We start from the raw sequence: 6,332 nt of genomic DNA, 5'->3' as shown, positions 1-6,332 counted from the left end.
GCTCTTGCTGCCCTCATCATAGCTGCTTGAGGGACTAGTGCCCTCACTCATGTGCACTTGCTCTTCTGATTTGTTCTAGCTATCACTCTGATCAGACATTCTGGCAAGCAAACTGATAACAGACCCTGTGAATAGATATAGATGAGGTAGAGTGGATGAGCATCACAAAGTGCAGAGTTTTTGCAAAACAGATGAGTCAAAAACTTAGTTTTCATTCCCCATAGAAAGCATTTCGGAACTACCAATTTGTTAAACTCGGTGACACCTAAGCAACTTTTGGAGTCTAAACTAGTGAACCCGGTCAGACCGAGTCACAGTTTAGTGGCTCCAAGATTGCTAGGGTTTCACAGAAAGTCGAACTCGGTCGCACCGATTTGCAACTTTCGGTCAGACCAAAAAGTGCAAGTGCGATGGCCTAAGCCAAATCGGTGAGACCGATTTCTACAACTCGGTCGGTCCGAGATGAGTTCGGAGGAAACCTAACCCTAAATTTTCGAATCAAACCTAATCTAAGGAACATTTTCTCTGGATAGATTGATTTCATACGTGGTAAAGAACATGGCATTGCATTGCGCTAAGAATCGGAGTAAGGAATTAGCACAAAGAATCGAACTCATACCCTAGTTCAGTGGTGAGTTTGCTACGGCGGCAACGGTGGGGTTGATTCCCGTTGACAGCGACGGAAACCAGCGGCGGGAGGTCGCTGGCGATGAGAAGACGATCCGGAGACCCGAGACGGCAGAGCAGGACACGCGCGGGCTGGAGGGTTTTGAAGAAATTTCCAAAATCTCACCCGTGGGTATCTATATCCTGACCCTGTCGGTGTGACCGAGTGGAACAACTCAGTGGCACCGAGATGCAGAATCGCAAGCGGTTACTGCAACTCGGTGTGACCTAAAAGTTCAAATCGGTTGCACCGAGATTGAAAACCTGGATCAACTCAGTGAACTCGGTGTGACCGAAGTGAATGGATCGGTCAGACCAAAATGCACAGAGAGGTTTTAGAAGTTTAAGTCTATGACGAATCGGGGACTCCAAGTGCTCCTCACACTGAGTGGTTAGAATCTGACTTGATCAAACTTTGTGATGTAGCATGGATAGAGTTTGAGACAAGAAAAGCATAGATAGCTAGAGAAAGTTCTTAGGCATTCTTGTCCATCCATTTGGCAAAAGGGAAATGGCCAAACAAACAAAGCAACAAATGGATGTCCTCGAATGAGTAAAATATGCAATCAACATGCTCACACAATAAAATGGCAAATGAAATATGTGACAATGCATGTAGAAACACTCTAGCATCTATCAAGCAATTGGCGATGACTAGGTCATCTATATATGAGTATATTGACTTAGGAGTCAAATGAGAACATTTGATCATAGGTCATACTCATCGTTTAAGCACAAGTGGGGTTGCCACTTTTACATAAAGCATTGTTGTGCTCACACCATTAGAGTTGCTTTAGCTCAATTGATTAGAGTAAAGCTCCCCCTAGATGTGATATACCCCCTAAGAGGGATGAACTAACCTTGGGTTTTGTCAATGATGACTTCATGTAGATGTTGAAGATGTGGATGCTCAATGTTGATGTAGATCATTTGGAGCAATCCATTGGAGTGAGTTGCACTTTCAATACCTACATGGGTTAGTCCCACAAGGAACAAACATGGATATCCATAGACATAGAGTGATGTACACACAATATGATGTCCAGAAAAGCATTAGGTTACCTTGTCCCTTGTCTTACCAACAAGAGGGTTTGTGACCCCTTGAACTAGTGCAAGTTGTGGAAGTTGTTTGCACTTGTCCTCGCCAAAATAATATGAGTGGAGTATGTTGGCGGAGGCACCCTCAAGAACTCTCTAGTTCTTATTCTTCGGGATCCACGTCATCTTGATGGGAATCCTTAGAGTTGTGGTCATACTTGATGAAGTAGAACTTGATGTAGTCTTGCGAACCCACTTGACCAAGGCCTTAGGAGCTTCTTCAAATGCGTCAATATCCTCTTGAAGCTTGTCCTTGCCCTTTTGCTTGTGGTCTTGTGGTGGAAGATCATCTTGAGCTTGTGTCCCTTGGAAAGAAGTAGGATCATACTTCTCTTGTTGAGGAACAAACTTCGTCTTGGGGTATTGATCTTCATCCCACTCAACTCCATTGTCATTGAACTTTCATTCAAAACCAATACCTTGATTCTTCCGGTGCCTTCTTTGCTTGCATACAATTTCCTCAAATTGCTTACTCCCGGCAAGGCTCTTGTAAACACCTTTCTCTATAATTCCCTTCAATAAGCTATTTTCTTGCTCAAGTGTAACTTGGCTAAGAGAATCGTTAGTGGAATCAAGAGAACTACTAGAAGCAACAATATTGGATTTAACATGATTATTGTTACCACTAGAAGAAGAATCTTTCTTACTCTTGTTGCTAGATTTTACTTGTGGCATATAGGTAGACAAGAGTAAACACTTGTCAATGTAAGAAGAACTTTTCTTGCGAAGATCATCATTGATTGCTTTTAAGAACCCATGCTCTTGCTCAAGCGTAGATTCTCATGAGTCTTTAAAAGCTCTCTATGATTTCCAAGGTAGTTTCATGGGCTAACTTAAGAGTGTTTAGTTATTTAGTTAGACGCTCAATCTCCTTCTTATCGTCATCATTTGTTTTATCTTGATTAGCGTGATTAATAGCAACTTCATCATAGTTTTCATCACTAGAGTTCTCAACAAGTAAATCATCATCACCTAGAAAATCATCTTCATCACTATTGAAATCAACATACTCGGGGTGTGATGCCTTTGGGCATTTAGCCATGAAGCATCTTCCAATTCCTTCATTTGGTGAGTCAAATATGTCGTAGGAGTTGGTTGACACAAGTGCTAGACCGGCAACACCTTCGTCTTGAGTATATTCGGAGTCGGGGTGATAACTTCTCTCGGAGTGATTATCAGAGTCAGAGCCGGATACCCATTCACCAACATGAGATTGATGTATTCGTTTTGTGTAGCTCCTTGATGACATGTCCTTCCTTTCTAAATCCTTGCTTCTCCAAGATGTTCTTCGTTCATAACGATCATCTCTACTCCTTCTTTCTCTTGGTGGTGATTCTTCTCTTCTACTTCTCCTTTTGGGTGAATCTTCTCTTCGTTTGTAGGGAGTCATACACTCATTGGAGTAGTGTCCGGGTCTTCCACAATTTTAGCAATTACGTTCACGACTCGAAGATCTTTTGTCATTGTAGGACCTTGACTTGGAACTTCTTTCCTTGCTTCTACTCTTGTAGAACTTGTTGAAATTCTTCACCATTAGACTCAATTCCTCATTGAAGGTTTGTTTCTCACTTGATGATGTAGGAGCATCACATGAGGCCTTGTAAGCACCACTTGACTTGTTGTGAAGCTCTTCCTTATCCTTGAGTGACATCTCATGAGCAACAATTCTTCCAATGACTTCTGTTGGCTTGAGATCTTTGTACTTGGGCATCATTTGGATCAATGTGCACACGGTATCATATTTTCCATCCAAAGCTCTTAGGATCTTCTTGATGATGAATCTATCGGTCATCTCCTCACTTCCTAAGCTGGCAATCTCATTTGTGATGAGAGCAAGCCTAGAGTACATTTCAGCGACACCTTCACCATCCTTCATTTTGAACTTGTCGAGTTGACTTTGAAGCACATCCAATTTGGATTCCTTGATGGAGTCGGTACCCTCGTGCATATCAATCAAAGTATCCCAAATTTCCTTTGCATTCTCAAGACGGCTGATTTTGTTGAATTCTTCAGGGCACAATCCGTTGAAGAGGATATTGCAAGCTTGAGCATTGTATTGCAGCATCTTCAACTCTTCTGCGCTAGCTTCACGGTTCGGTTCTCTCCCATCAAAGAATTTACCTTGCAAGCCAATACACACAATAGCCCAAATGACGGGGTTATGTCCAAGAATATGCATTTTCATCTTATGCTTCCAACTAGCAAAATTAGTACCATCAAAGTAAGGACCTCTACGGTGATAATTTCCCTCGCAAGACGCCATACTCTCCTAGGTTGTGAAACCAAGGCTATGATCACCAAAAGCTATGGAAATCAATGCAAATGGAGACCAAAGCTCGGATACCACTTGTAGGATCGAAAGTATGTCTAGATGGGGTGATTAGACTACTTGACCAAATGAAAATCTAGCCCTTTCCCAATTTTAAGTTTTGGAAGATTTTAGCAAATTAGAACAAGTCAAGCAATCAACCTACACATGCAAGTCTAAGAATATAGCAGCAAAATGTAAAACATTGCATATGAAGGTAAATGGAGGAGTTTGGAGGGAGCAAAAGTAATATAGACATGGAGATTTTTGGCGTGGTTCCGATAGGTGGTGCTATCGTACATCCACGTTGATGGAGACTTCAACCCATGAAGGGTAACGGTTGCGCGAGTCCACGGAGGGCTCCACCCACGAAGGGTCCACGAAGAAGCAACCTTGTCTATCCCACCATGGCCATCGCTCACGAAGGACTTGCCTCACTTGGGTAGATCTTCACGAAGTAGGCGATCTCCTTGCCCTTACAAACTCCTTGGTTCAACTCCACAATCTTGTCGGAGGCTACCAAGTGACACCTAACCAATCTAGGAGACACCATTCTCCAAAAGGTAATAGATGGTGTGTTGATGATGAACTCCTTGCTCTTGTGCTTCAAATGATAGTCTCCCCAACACTCAACTCTCTCTCATAGATTTGGATTTGGTGGAAAGATGATTTGAGTGGAAGCAACTTGGGGAAGGCTAGAGATCAAGATTCTTATGGTTGGATTGGAATATCTTGGTCTCAACACATGAGTAAGTGGTTCTCTCTCAGAAAATGCATGTTGGAAGTGTAGGCAAGTTCTGATGACTCTCCTTACTAATGACGGAAGGGTGGAGAGGTATATATAGCCTCCACACAAAATCTAACCGTTACACACAAATCACCAAACTCGGTGGGACCGAATCATGAAACTCAGTCTGACCGATTTAGTTCAAAATGTGAACGTTAGGATTTTCGGTGGGACTAACATGTCAACTCGGTAGGACCGATTTCATTAGGGTTAGGGCATAACGTAATCTCGGTGAGACCGATCACATAAACTCGGTAGGACCGATTTCTGTAATTTGCAAATAGAGAGTTGGTCAAGCAAACTCGATGGGACTGATTTGCTCATTTCGGTTGGGCCGAAATGTTATGAAAGGGAAACAGAGAGTTTGCATTGCGAACTCGGTGGGACCGATCGCTCATCTTGGTTGGACCGAAACATTACGAAGGGAAACAAAGAGTTTGCAATCCCATCTCGGTGAGACCGAGATCCCTATTAGTGAGACCGGAGTGACTAGGGTTTCTGGCAGTGGCTATGTCAAGTGAACTCGGTGGCGCCGGGTAGATCAAATCGGTAGGGCCGAGTTCGACTTTTGGTTTGGGACATATGTAGATATGAGAAAGTGGTTGAGGGCTTTTGGAGCATATCACTAAGCATTTTGAGCAAGCAAGCCATTAAGAAACACCTCATCCCCTTTTAATAGTATTGGCTTTTCCTATGGACTCAATGTGATCTTGGATCACTAAAATGAAAATGTAGAGTCTTGAGCTTGAGCCAAAATGTGTCCTTAGCATTTTGAGGGGTCCACATTCCTAATCCATGCCATGCCAATCATTGAACTTTTTGAAATGATCATCTTGAAATAGCATTAGTTCAATGAGCTATATGTTGTTAGTAATTACCAAAACCATCCAGGGATAGTTGCACTTTCAATAGTAAAAAGTTCATGTCAGGTTATATATTCACACTTGTAGGAGGATCCGTATCGTGGAAAAGCTCCAACCAAACATTAAATGTTACATCTACGACGCAAGAAGAATTTGTATCGTGTTTTGAGGCCACCGGGTAGGCTGTATGGATAAAGAGTTTCCTTCCCAGGCTTAAAGTGATTGATAGCATATCTAAACCACTTGTATTGTATTGCGATAATGAACATGTGGTTTCTATACGAGTAACAAGTCAAGTGCTAGTGCCAAGCACATTGACATCAAGTTTCATGTTGTAGAAGATAGAATCCAGGATCAAACAATTAATATTAAACACATAAGTACGACACATATCCTTGTGGGTCTGCTAACAAAAGGCTTACCACCCATGTATTTTTCATGAGCATGTTGTCGGCATGGGATTACTGGGATCCTTATGATTTTGGAATACTATGACCATTAAAATAAAGAGCTCTCAATAAGCAGAATGTTTTCCATTTCGAAATAGGTGGGTGTGCTATAAGTGTTGAGGTTCTATGACGTTTATTGAGTTGTTGTAATGGTATATCCT

Source organism: Triticum aestivum, chromosome 5A (genome assembly GCF_018294505.1).
Source record: "Triticum aestivum cultivar Chinese Spring chromosome 5A, IWGSC CS RefSeq v2.1, whole genome shotgun sequence".
In the NCBI taxonomy this organism is placed as follows: domain Eukaryota; kingdom Viridiplantae; phylum Streptophyta; class Magnoliopsida; order Poales; family Poaceae; genus Triticum; species Triticum aestivum.
The sequence above is the reverse complement of the archived record's forward strand: the minus strand, read 5'-3'. Positions refer to the sequence as shown.